We start from the raw sequence: 14,245 nt of genomic DNA on the forward strand, positions 1-14,245 counted from the left end.
TCCATGTGTTCTCATTGTTCAACACCTGCCTATGAGTGAGAACATGCGGGCTTTACTTTCAAATGACTCTGAGAAATGCTCTTTATAAAGTAAGGAAAAGGAACAATTTGGCCAAAACCATATGATTCACTTTATTTTGTGTTTATTTTTTAATAAATTCCTTCCTCCATCAACTTCTATAATCCAAAAATACTAATAAAACAGTGAAAATCTGAGAAAGAGCTGGTATTCCTCCACTCATTACACAAAATCAGCTTTTTCATTTTTCTTCAAGACTAAAATATCAAGTTTATATTAATATCTTTCCTTCTAAGTTATCTTAAACACTCATTTTTAAATTCCTCCAGAATTTATATAAAAGCATTCTATTTATATCTTTCTATTGTATTAAGCCATCTATGTTATCAAGCCTATCTCATAATTGGGTTCCTTACCTTCTGATTACTTTAACCCATCTCTAATTAGACTAAATTTACCAACTGACTACATTCCACTTTTTTTCATTTCACCATGATCTTTCAAATTCTTTTTTCCTCTTATCTTGCTTCTGCAGTTTTCAGTTTTTCTAAAACATCCTTTTTTTTTTATTCATTGAATTAAGGGAAGACCATCAGCCACAAGATAATCCCATGCCTTCTTCAACAACTTAAAGAAAAATCTAAACTCATTCCTTCTTCTCAGCTCCATACAACAGATTTCCTGAGATCTTAAGATACTTTGCCACTTGTTATTTTCCGGCAAATTTGCAGTAGCTAAATGCTGAAACTCCCTGTTTTGTTTTCTTGCTTATATTGCTGCTTATTATAAATATCTAGAAATTTGTCTTAATTTGCATATTCTATAAGGCAATATGAATCCAATAAGGTCACAACCCACTTTTTTTTATCATACTATTTTCTCATGGATGTGCATGTTTGATACATACTGAAAGGCATTTAGATTTCAAACCTCCCCTGATGGGATTTGGTACCACTTTCTACCAATTTAACAATTTAATCATTTAATGAATGTGTTAGCTTTTAGATTGCTGTTACAAACTTGGTGGAAATCACAAGTATTTTAGGTAGATATTTCCTATGTACCTAACTAAAAATTCACATTTAATCCAGAGCACAAATAATACCTGAAAGGCAAAAATGAGGCAAGAGCTTAAGGGGACCAGGCTTTTTTTTTCTCAAAGAGACTAGGGAGTAGATAACAAAGTCTTCCCTTAACCAAAGATTGTTTAGAGTGAAACTCTAATTTGAAGAAAATGCTACATAGAATGATGTGTCAATGTCTGGTTTATTCCTACAACCCAGTTCACAGAGTGGCATACTAGTGGGGAAATTACAGGCTGCATCAGAGACAATTGTGAACTTAGAAATGGGTCTGTAGGTGTGGCTGCATGGTCAAATGATAGCTCATGTATGGACACCACTGGCAGGTGTACAAGTTAAGATCTATGCAGGAGTCTAAGTAGGAACAACATTCTCCAGAGACTATTGGGAGAAGGTATGTCTTGGATTGAATTGCATTTGGGCACTGAAGGACACCTGTATCTGAGAGGAAGGGATTAGAGCACCAAATGCAGCCTTTACCTAAAGCTTAAGTTGTTAGGATAAGGTCAAACATCTAAGAGAGACCCAAAACTGATGAGACATTAACCTCCATCCCAGCCTTATCATCAAAGATATGTGTTTGCTCCCGTCATTTTAAGCTAATTTAACTGGAATTGATCATTGCTTCACCACAACTACCACATAACATTAAAAAGCCATTAACTAACTTTACAGAAGTTTCCCCAGTTCTCTTGAGAGAGTCACAAATATCTGTGAACTGATACTGATTTTAGAAGTGATCATTTGTGACAGAACACATACATCACAGCTAAGGGAATAGATCATGGAATCATACAGATGTGAGTTGATTCCTGGCTTTACTAGAAATTAGCTGTGTGACCCTGAACAATTAACACAATCCCTCTGAACCTTGGCTCCCTTATGTACATAATGTCAATGACAATCATATTACCTATGCCATAGAATGACTGTGAGGATTTAGTGAGACAACAGTGCATGGTGAGAAATTACCAAGGTTAGCTGTTAGTGGTGAAAGAGTGATGGCTTCAAAATGGTAAAGAAAAGTGAATACATTTGAAAGACCAAAACAGCAAAAGTATGATGATAAGGGTCACAAGGAGTTACACACAAACTGGCCTGATTATATATCTGTGTAGTGCAATAAGACAATCAGTTCACTGAAAAATACAGGTCATGAGTATGGCATAGATCCACTGAAATCAGGATAATGATCAGTGAATTACCATCCAATCAGAGGTGGGCATGTTTGCCTTACCTGATCAAATGGATCAGTTTCAGTAAAAATATTGATTTGAGGTAGTTACACCACCACTTCCATTATGCATTTCCTCAAGAATATTTCCCTGAGTTGTTGACTTCATTGATTTCATGCCTTGTTACTGACCTTTGATACAAAACCAGGGAATCTTAGGAGTTCCTGGGTTCTAATCTCAGATCTTCTACCATGAATCTTTCTGAAAATTCTCTGTGCTTATGTGTGTGTGTGTGTGTGTGTGTGTGTGTGTGTGTGTGTATGTGTGTGTGTGAGAGAGAGAGAGAGAGAGAGTGCGTATGTGTTTGGGATGGTAGATGATAACTGCTCAGGGTCATATAAAGCTGATTGACTGACATTCTAGAAATGAAATAACCATTTCTAGAACACTGTCATCTTGACCATGAAAGAATGAGACCATAAGCAAAACAGTCATTCCAGGCAATATCTTAAACCAATTGTTCTTAGAGAGTTTAAGAGTAGTTGGTCCAATAGAGTTGGCCAAATTATCTTTTACAATATACCTTCATGACATATGTATGGCAATATATGGTTATATGGTTGTAAAATACATACACAGATTCCCTAATTTATCTAAAGTTTTGGATTATAATTTAAAATTTTGGATTTGTCTTTGCATCATCAAATATAATTCTTAAGCCAGGAATGAAAAAATAAGTTTCCCCAAAAGAACTGAAATCAGAAAAATGTGCCAAATTCAGTGTCTAATTTATCATGGATACTTTTCTGAAAAGCTAATGTTTGGTGATGTCTAAACATTCTCAACTCAGGCATCTAGATTTCTGCCATTACAGCCTTTATTTTCCAAAAAAGTACAAAGGAATCATACACCGAGGCCCATCTTGAATTATGTGGCTTTATATGCTATAATTATAAACATGTAGATTAAACCACTCATGACAAATAGAAGAATCGTCACGAAGTTGAAATCAGAATAACATAAATCTAACAAAAAATTTCAAAAGGACAAATTGATATTTTGGAGAAAAATGAAACAATTTTGAAACATGCAAATCAAGGGAATTACTTGTGAGGCAAAACCCTTAAACCAAATTAATAATAATAAAAATCACATTAAACAGCTAAGAGCATTGTTCATACATTTCTGTCACCTTTCCCCAAGGTTAATAGGAAAGAGCTTGTGTGTATATTTTCCATTTTGTGGCTTACCACATTCAGAAAGGAAGCAATCTTCCCCCCTCCCCCCGGCAGTTCTGAGTTGAATAAAAGGAAACAAAGGAGGAAACATCTTTCTTATTAAGCGACCGTGTTCTCTGTACTGGTTTCCAATGAAGGGGGAAAAAAAGAAAAGGTAAGAGGCTAGGTCCATTCACATAACATTGGGACTGAACTTCAAAGTCAGCTCAACGAAACAAGTTAAAACTAGACATCTAAAACTTGACATCCTAAAATTTTTATATTTATTTTAAAATCCCCCCAAATTACTGTGTGATTGAATGACTGCTTTTCTAAGTTTTGAGAGGAACAGTGCCCTCCTAAAATGCATTACTTAGACAATTCAATGACTAAAATGAAACAAAAATTCACTTATCCTGCACTTTAAAAAATCACTTTACTTTATAACTGAACAATGGAATAGGATAACATTTTAAAAACTACTTCCCTATGCATGCAGAGAGGATGCCACATTTTATGAAGTTTCCTCCCATCTAGAGATAACAGCAACACCAGCTCTTACAGAAAATAAGAGCTAAGAACTATATTAACATCATACAAGAAATTATACTATGTTCAAAAGATGTACACAATAAACTCTCTAATACACTTGTATTTGTAGTATATAATAGAAGAATTTTCAACTGCCATTGTAATATGGGGAAATAAATAGCATTAGGATTTCTAAGTAGTCCTGAGTCTCTCTTTCTCTTTTGTTGCCCGAAAATGTAGCAATGAAAGTCAACAAATTGTATCCCTCTTCTTTGCCCTCAAACAGTATTTAATCATTAAAAAAGAAGATTATTGTTAAAAACTATTTTTTTGGTTCAGTCCCTGCCATTCTCCTGCTGCCCAAACTTAGACAAATAACTTTCTTTATTACTCAATCCAAGTAACATCAATTGAGTCTTCACAAATCCTGCATCTGGACAATACTTTGCCTCAGTGCCCTCTCAACTGACTGTCACAGATATAAAGAAGGGTGTGGGATGGCAATCTTTATAGAAACCATGAGAGTTGTGATCCTGAGCTAGAGTCACCTACAAAACTAGAGTCACCTACAGTGGTGGCTGGGTAATCCCAAAAGAGCCTGAGAGAAGGGAGATGGCACTTGGAGAAAAGTAGTCAAAAAGCAGAAATCTTTCAGAAAAAGAAGGGCTGAGACAAGAGCTGCACATGAAATCTGAGGCCACATCTGTTCCTCCTAATGAGCCTGGTGACCAGGTAGAGAAATATGGCTCCATCACTGTGGGGCACTGAACAGTAAGATCTCAAAATGTAAAACATCATAAAAAGTAAATTTCTTTCCTTGAGATATATATCTTACTAATAATGTGACTGTATAGATGGAACTGTAAGCAAATCATTTTTCCAAGTTTCTAACAGGTGGTGTATTAGTCCATTCTCATGCTGCTATGAAGAAATACCTGACACTGAGTAATTTATAAAGGAAAGAAGTTTCATTGACTCGCACTTCTACAGGGCTGGGGAGGCATCAGAAAACTTAAAATCATGGCAGAAGAGGAAGCAAACACAGCCTTCTTCACATGGTGGCAGGAAGAAGTGCCGAGCAAAGGCAGAAAAGCCTCTTATAAAACCATCAGATGTCATGAGAACTCACTCACTATCACAAGAACAGCATGGAGGTAACTGCCCGCATGATGCAATTACGTCCCACCAGGTCTCTCCCATGACACATTGGGATTATGAGAAGTACAATTCAAGATGAGACTTGGGTGGGGACACAGCCAAGCAAATTGGGTGCTAGATTTTCTGCATTTCAGAAGTACACTTGTTCTGAGGAGCTGGATCTTCAGAACATCACCTGCTTCAAAAAAGCACCTGCTTCACTATCAATGAGCTGGAAAGGGGATGTTCTGTCTTCCCTCCAAGAGGCTATTTTCTTGGTGCTTCAGTCATTGGCTTTCCAGGTCAGCAATGGTCTTGACTTCTCATCCATTTACATTACTCCTCAGGTTTCCTCACACTCTTAATAAAAATGTCGTCTGTCTTCCTGGTATTCAGGTCCACCATGGACTGTATAACAGGCTCCTTAAGGCAAGCAGTGATGCCAAAAGTGATTGAGATCTCAAAACTGAAAATGCTTTGGCCCCAGAAAAGGTGCATTCATTAACTTCTATGCCCTTATCTGTGAAATGGGGCAATCTAAAGCAAAGCATGCTAAACTACAGGTAGATAAAGGCCTTCTTTGATAACATGTAGGTGTACATAGCATATTTGAGAAAGTTAGAAAAAACAGAGAGGTCAGTGGTGTTCTCTACTCTCCAGGCTACCAAAATCTTTTGCACACACTTCAGCATATTATTCCCAGTAGGCCCATCTCTCATGTATCTGCTCAGTCCACCAACTGTCCACCAATCTCCTCTCTACACTGTGCAGAGATTTCTTCAAAATGCATGTGTTATCAGTTACCCACTTCCTTTGACCCTCACACATTTCAGTACTCTCAGTGTTCTAAGTTAATAACTAAAAATTTTTAAGTGGCTACAGGTGCTACAGAACTGGCCCCTGACCATCTCTCATTCTCATCTTGTAACACCTCTTTCTTCTTGGATCTCTCATTCTTCTGCTCCTGTACTTTCCTCCTTGCAGTTTCTTGAATGCAGCTCTCTCCCTTCTGCCTCAAGGCATCAAACCCACTAGCCTGGGCCTGACAAACCCCTTTCCCTCCTTATTCCCTTCTGCTGGTTCTTCAGATTTCAGTTCAAACACCCCACCTTTGAGGAAAGGCATCCTGATTCCTGCCATTATGGCAAATTTTCATATCAATTGGCTCCCATAGTCCCCAGTTAGCACAGTTGGTAAGCATAAATGTCTTGTGTGATGATTGGATTACCATGTCTTTACTGCAATAAGAGGTAAGCTCTATAAGGGAAAGACCATGTATTCTGTTCTGCTCTACTCAGCATTATCTGCTCAGTAGCTAGCATAGTGCCAGGCACACATGGAAGCTCAATGCAATGTGTTGCACAAATGAATTCATGAATTAATAAACAAAGAGTGAATACACTCTAGTCCTCAGCTTCCTCAACTGTAAGTTGAGGATTCAGACTAGACACCATCAAGGGTCCTTCACAGACATGACAAATTAAATAATCATTCTATTTCCATGTTTATATTATCAGGTATAGGCCATGCTTAATATTACATTGAGAACACATTCACTCAACATATATTGAAAACTGGAAATACAAAGATGAAAGATGAAATACAAATATTCTATTCTCTTAGAATAGAGAGTGCTGGTTACTTTGACAGGGATATGCCCATGAAGCTATGAGAAGGCTCAGTATAATATCTAACCTAACTTGAAAAAGAAATAGTGGCAGAGAGGAAGGGAGAGAGAGAAATGTCTAGAAGGCTTTCCAAAAGATTTGATGTAAGGGCTACAAGTTGGGTTAATCAAATAAAGAAGGGAAAGAAAGGCAAATGTTCTGAGAACTGGTAAGTGGGCAAGAAGAAAATTTATTTTCCAAATAGTGCCAGTAGTTTCAGGTAGCTGGATGTAAGTGGTTTATCCAGTATGATGGACCTACAGGTGTTCTTACAAGTTCCAGATGCACAGAGAACTACTGAAATACCATGATCCAGTAACATCATCTTCTTCTGGTGTTAATGTGGTAATCATTTAGGTGTTCTCCCTCTTCAAAAGAAACATTTTACCACCCTGAGACACATGAGGAATTTGTAGATATGACACATGTATCATTAAGACTAGGATACACGTTCAGTGATATGCAGAGATCAGGGCTGGTGGGAGCCACAGCAGCCTATTAGACATGTATCATGGCAGGTAACATTAAACAAAACAGTTTTAGATCATTGTGGTGATTCTACCCCTTCCCCTAACAAAACTTACTGCTACTTTCAGAGTAGTAGTTCCCATTTAATAGATGAACACTGTAGACATAAACAAGTACTTACCAATAACTCCCAAATAATTAATGTTATAACTATGAGAATGTATTCAGTATTTTCAATATTCATGAAGTCTCATATATCTGGTTCAGTTTGCTAGTTTGAGAGTTTATTTCAGTCACCATTCTTGTTTTATGTACCAGGGACATGAGTGGTATGAATGTGCTTATAAGTAGATTGATAGGAGAACCAATAAGGAGATGGGAAGGGCCAGTGATCTCTGGATACCTATGTTTAAGCTCTGCAACCTCTGTCCCTACTTCACCCATATGGCTGGAGCTGTTAGCAGCTATTTGGGTTGCTAACATGTGATTCACAGGAAGAATCAAAGGAGCAACTGTGCAGATATAATGGACAAGTCTACAGCCAGTATGGTTCAGGAGGATGCCGATGCCCATGGAGTATCCCCTATTCCCCACAGTGCCTGCAAATTAAGGTGACAAAGTTGACTTTCGGTGGTCTCTCTGTTTTTGCCTTGCTTCAAGGCCGCATTCAAGTTCTTGTTATTAGAATTGCCATTTCTAGCTAAGACACAGCAATTCTCACATCTTCATAAAGGCTGAATATTTGAACTCGTTCCCTTAAAGCGCATATTCAGCTACTGCACAGACCAAAAAAAAAAAAAAACAAGCAAAATTACTTTAAATGCTGATATTATTTTTAAAGGGCAGATCAATTTCCAAAACCAAATAAAATGGAAAAGTCATTAAAAAGTCATGGGCTAAAGCAGGTGGTTAAATATATCATCTAGTTGCCCAAATCAATTTCAAAACCAATGACTTTTTGTCCCAGAACAAATAGTTTACAAGAAAAAGTACAAATATCAAAAACAAAGGCTGAATGTTAGATATTCTGTCACAACTTAGAATCGGGCTATACGGAATGCCACCAATCTATCAGACTGACTATTTTCCTCTCTTTCTTTTCCTTGTGATAATGAACAAACTCAAGTTTAGAAATGCTTTACAGCTTGAAATAAATCATGGGAGATTTATGTACATTTAATAATGTTTCCTTACCCATCTCTCCCACTCTCCCAATTTTTCTCCCTATACACACAAGTGGCAGCTTAAGGTTAATGTCTCAGAAAAATCTCACAAAAGTAAAGAGGTATCTGCTCCCTGTTGTAAATTAGAACACGTATTTGCTTTTTTAAAATCCGTGTTTTTTTTTAAATAAACATTTCCAAGGGTTTCTTTCCCTCAAAACACAATTTCAAGGTTGTTTACATTCCAACACCAAGCAAGAGATGAAACACAACTCCAGCATCACATTAAACCTGGTGATCACATGGACTGTACTCAGCTTGGAAAATGCCAATCCTGATAACATACTGCTTCATCCTGGCTCACATCCTTATGAAATGGGACATACTTGATTATTTTTTTTTTCATTCATTTCAGGATGAACTGTCTGAATGTTCTTCAAGAAATCTGGAAGGCGAAATCTATCACCTAAAATGATTACCACATTAACACCAGAAGAAGATGATGTTGCTGGATCATGGTATTTCAATAGTTCTCTGTGTATCTGGAACTTCTTATAAAGATGATTTGGAAAAAGCTTTTTTCCATCAAGGCGAAGAAGAAGGAAAGAGGTCCTAGGGACTCAAAGTCCTCATTTTATGTTTCTCTTAAAGCTAGGCTTTCCCCGTGCCTGCTATCTTTCTTCACATCTTCAGATTCACGGAAGATTATACTTCCAACTGAGTACACTGTGATGGCCCCTACATGGGAAACAAATTTTCCTGGGACATTGATGGACAATTTTATTGTTTGTTGTTTCTCTCCTTCTCCTTCTCCTTGTTCCTCTTCTTCAATTGTACAGGATGAGTTTAAGCTCCATCTAGGGGAAGAAACCCAACTTCTTTTTTAAATAAAAAAAGTCAATAATAGATTTGAACATTGCCTCAACTGTAGGAATGTTCACATCCCTCCAGGACATGACATTAATTATATAAACCTGTCTGTGTCACACCAACACAAAACTTTATCTAAATGGGATAACACTAGTCTTCCCTCAAAATGGATACAGCAATCTACCCAATATTGAAGTACCAGGCTGAAGGGGAGGCGTGCAGGTTTGAGACCCTAACTGGGGCACACTTGCAGTGTTCTTTCAGTGGCACCACCCTTATTCCATCAATTTCTAACTTCCTTTTCTTGCCCTTGCTTACAGATAAATGCTTTCCAACAATATAATATTAACAGTGACATCACTCTATCGGTGTGGTCACTTCTGTTTAACTAAGGTTGGCAGCTTTATCGGAGAAAATTCAACCTATTGCTATCTTTTTATGGAGTAGAAACAGTCATTTAACATCTCTGAATCTCAGTTTTCTAAATGAAAAACAGGGAACAATATTTCTCTCTTATCATATTCGACATTGTTAAGGGCTAAGTAACAGAATACGTAAAGGTGGTTTTGAAACTTTTTGAGGATCCATCACAAATACACAGGAAGTAACTATCAAAGAAAGTTGAAATGGAACTCTGAGACAATTATGTGAATGGAGGAGGGAAAAATGTATAAACCTGGCTTTTGAAAGCTACCTTTGCCTTCAATTACCTAAACTGGCTTTTATATTACTCAAACACACCAAATAATCACTGTTTATTCTCCCTTTGCTCTGACTTGTGGAGAGTGAGTTGAAGTTGAAGATATTATTATGTCATCATTATTAGTATGGTGGGACACACCTGCCAGTCACAATTCAGTAACTGTTGAACATATGGCAATTGCTTTTCATGCAAAAAATAACGGGCATATGTTGCCTGGTCAAATGGCACATCTAATAGGTTTGAAAGCTGATTCACAGCAATCATTAGGTACAGATTTATATTTTCATGACTAAATGCCCACCATGCAACATTTTCATGCTCTAATTCTGCTCCACAGAACTATTTTGCTACACAAAATTGCTCTCTGATTCCAAACTGTCGTTACTATGTCTTTAACATTATGAGTATGTCAGCAGCTATGATCATCATCACCACGCATTATTTTAGACTTGAACTTGGCCTCTGAAATTGTTACAATAGCTTTTAAGGAACTCAGAATAGATTAATCATAATAGCATCCATTTGGAGACTATATCACAAAGCAAACTCAGGAATGCCTTTCGCTTTGCTCTAACGGCTTTGCAAACCTATACACAGAAGCTCTCTCTCAGCTACTGTTCTTTGTATTACAAATAAATTTGGATCCACCACATTGTATTTATTTTCCTCTAAGGATGTAACTACCCATGTCTTGCCCCCAAGTAACCTTGAAAGCATAGTGGATACTTTGTTTTCCTAGGCACAGTTTTGCTAGAGGGTACTATTTCTAAGTATTGAGCTGAAACACTAAGCAGACTTATTTTCCAAATGTAGACATATACCTCCCCACCATGAGAAATGGTCAGGGGAAAAATGTAAAAAGGAACTTAAGTTGGATTTTCCAGGTTCCATTTGACTTTGAAGAGCCAAGTTAATATTAACGAAAGTTTAGAATAAAGATAATTAGCATCTTCATTTGATGAAAGATAGAATAAGAACCAAAAGAGGTTCAGCCAATTATAGAGAATCACTTTGCTTTCAAAGAAGAAGATACAATGGATTATCAAACATACTTTTTGTCCAGCTCAGAACTGACACTATGCAGATATCCCTCACCTTGGGCAAGAGTGGCTGTCATATTCTTTAATAGTTATGCAGTAAGTCATTTTTAATAAAGTAAATTATGTCTGTAAAAAGTAGTATGTAATTTAAAGCATCATTTTACTACTTCAGTGGCCAAATATATGTATTATTTCCTATATACTCTCCTTTCAGGGGACCAATGGTTTATGAATCAGCTTCAAATGTACAGGTCATGTAATCATTAGGTATAGATCACATTGTGATGAAAATAACAGCTTCACAAAAATGAGTGGACCTCAGATTCTGTTAGGATGGAATAAATGGGATTATGATGGAATCAGGAGTTATAACAAAATGAGATGGAAGGTCAGTAAGGCTTGTTGTCTTCATTTTCACAGCTTCATAGGCTCAAGACACTTAGTTCAACACACGTACATTTTGTATATTTCATATTTATTTATATTAATATGGGTTTTCTCTTCGCATTTTTACAATTTTCAAATGTTAAGGCTGGTGTCAAAGTAACTGTAGTTTTAGATCATGAATTTTAAATAATTATAACTAGGCTCAAACACATCTTTATTAATCAAAATAAGAACCATTCAATCAACACATTTTTGCCAATGAGAAATAAGTTTGTTTATTTCTATAGCACAAAAATCTGTGCTTCAAGATTTGATGAGCTCTTGGAAAGCATTTTCTTCATCCTGCTGGTTGTAGAAGCGTTTTCCCTGCAATAAGGTGTCAAGATGCTTTCAAAGAAGTGGTGGTCAGTTGGTGAGAGGTCAGGTGAATATGGTGGATGAGGTAAAACTTCGCAGCTCAATATTTTAACTTTTGAAGCATTTGTTGTGCAAAGTGCAATTGGGCATTGTTGTGGAGAAGAAATGAGCCCTTTTTGTTGACCAATGCCAGCTGCAAGTGTTGTAGTTTTCAGTACATCTCATCAATTTGCTGAACATACTTTCCAGATGTAATGGTTTAGCCAGGATTCAGAAAGTTGTAGTGGATCAGACCAGCTGCAGACCACCAAGCAGTGACCATGAACTTTTTTGGTGTAAGTTTGGCTTTGGGAAGTGCTTTGGGGCTTCTTCTTGATCCAACTACTTAGCTGGTCATCACCAGTTGTGGTATAAAATCCACTTTTTGTCACACATCACAATCTGATTGAGAAATGGTTTGTTGTTGCTGCAAAGAATAAAACAACCCTTCAAAATGATGAGGTATTTTTTTTATTGTCTCTCAACTCATGAGGCACCCACTTATGGAGCTTTTTCGCCTTCTCCAATTTGCTTCAAATGCCAAACAATCATAGAATGGTCAACGTTTGAGTTCTTCAGCAACTTCTCTCATAGTTGTAAGATCCAGTTCAAGATTTCTCTCAATCAGTCATTGTCAACTTTCAAGGGCCAGCCACTGCACTCCTCATCTTCAAGGCTCTCGTCTCCTTTGATAAACTTCTTGAATCACCACTGCACTGTACATTTGTTAGTTCCTGGGCCAGACGTGTTGCTGATGTTGTGAGTTACCTCCATTGCTTTACGACCAATTTTGAACTTCAATAAGAAAAATGCTCGAATTTGCTTTTTATCTAACATCATTTTTATAGTTTAAAATAGACAATATAACAGCAAGTAATAAGTCTGTAGCAAAAAAGTGAGAAATACCTATTAAAATGATGTATAACATAACCACATTTAAGAATGTATTCCATTACCAAATGGCAAATTTCAACAATGCAAAAACCACAATTACTTTTGCACTCACCTAATAAAACAATGTTAAAAATAAAATGCCTTTCATATACCTTTAAATTTGACACTTCTAATTATATAAAAAAATAGAACATGATTCTACATTTTAAATGTTTCAGGACACTCTGCACTTCACCAACCACACATCATAAAATTTTCACATAATCCTTTTAAGAAATGGTGTCCAATTTTTACACATACAATAACCACAGAAAATGGAAAGACATTTTCCCAAAGACATGCTTAAAATATTTCCTTCTGCTGCTAAGGCTACGCCCAAGACCATCAAACATTTACTAAAAAGAAGAAAAGAAAATCCTTTTTTAATTAGCAATAGAGATGGAAGGGTTTGGCTTCTCCTTTCTACTTCTTTGTCAACATAATGTGGGATAAAGCAATAAGCTTACTAACTCTGAGAACTTCAATCTCTATAGGTGTCCTATCTCTTTATGAGACTGACTGAGTCATTTCATTCCGAATCCCTTATTTCCACTAATGAGTAAGGTAGCACCGAGTATATGGCATCCAAGGTTAGCATAGTGCCCTGGAACCAAAAGAGGAGAAACCTGAAGGAAGTGGTGTCCAACAACAGTAAATGCTGCAGAAAATAAGTAGTACTGATCAGATTTTGTGAATACTGTCATGCAACAGTCTCTGGGAAAGCCATTTCATTGTAGTAGTATGGGCTGATGTCAAATCACAACTAATCACACAGTGGGTGATAAGAAAACCGGTGGTGAGAGAGTGCAGTCTCACTTTGAAAATGGCAATTAAGCTGGGAAGGCTGGTCGCAGATGAGGAGAGGGAGGAGATCAGGAGCTGATGAGTGAGTATCATAAGGACAACGAAGGAGGAAACACTGAACAAAATCCCTGTAAAGCTCTGGCTAAGAAGAGAGGCAAGAACAGCCAGAAAGCAAGTGAGCAGGCAGGGAGGACAGGCAAGCAAAAGGGATCAGCAGGGGGAAAAACTGTGGGTAAATAAGGCTGAATAGAGACATCCATTTATGCAGCCATGGCAGTTCAATCTGGTTCAATTTGTTATGTAACAAAGTTCCACTTGTTTTTCAGTTGCCATGGACCCTCAGGTCACGTAACCTGCGCGTGTGTAGAAGAACCAAGAGTGCAACCCCAGACGGAACCTAAGTGCTCTGACCAAGGAGTAGGGACTGAATTAAAAGCAGACGCAGCATGGCTAGTTCCGGGATCCAAACAAACCGAGCTCTGGCATCACCCCATGGCAAAATCCACTCAGATTATGCCTTTTGACATCATCTCATTGCAAGGTCCAATCAGATCACACCTTATTACCCTACTCTTACAAAATAGGACCACTCCCCAGCTTGGAGAGACACTGCTTTGGGAACTGCTCCTGGTGTTTCCCTTACTTGCTACAAGT

The 14,245-nt window shown here is 37.3% G+C and overlaps 1 protein-coding gene and 1 long non-coding RNA gene across 8 annotated transcripts in view; both read right to left on the reverse strand.

The window, feature by feature from the left end:
• Nucleotides 1-3,368, reverse strand: part of LOC116558161 — a 7,166-nt gene extending 3,798 nt beyond the window's left edge. Inside the window, exon 1 of the long non-coding RNA XR_004271887.1 lies at nucleotides 57-3,368. This is a non-coding gene — a long non-coding RNA (uncharacterized LOC116558161). The remainder of the gene's footprint in view (nucleotides 1-56) is intronic.
• NRG1 (neuregulin 1) overlaps nucleotides 1-14,245 on the reverse strand; it is a 1,128,933-nt gene that overhangs the window by 907,991 nt on the left and 206,697 nt on the right. The gene's annotated exons all lie outside the window — the stretch shown is intronic.

The sequence above is a fragment of the Sapajus apella genome, unplaced genomic scaffold, assembly GCF_009761245.1.
Source record: "Sapajus apella isolate SASKATOON/1434 unplaced genomic scaffold, GSC_monkey_1.0 scaffold21, whole genome shotgun sequence".
Classification (NCBI taxonomy): Eukaryota; Metazoa; Chordata; class Mammalia; order Primates; family Cebidae; genus Sapajus; species Sapajus apella.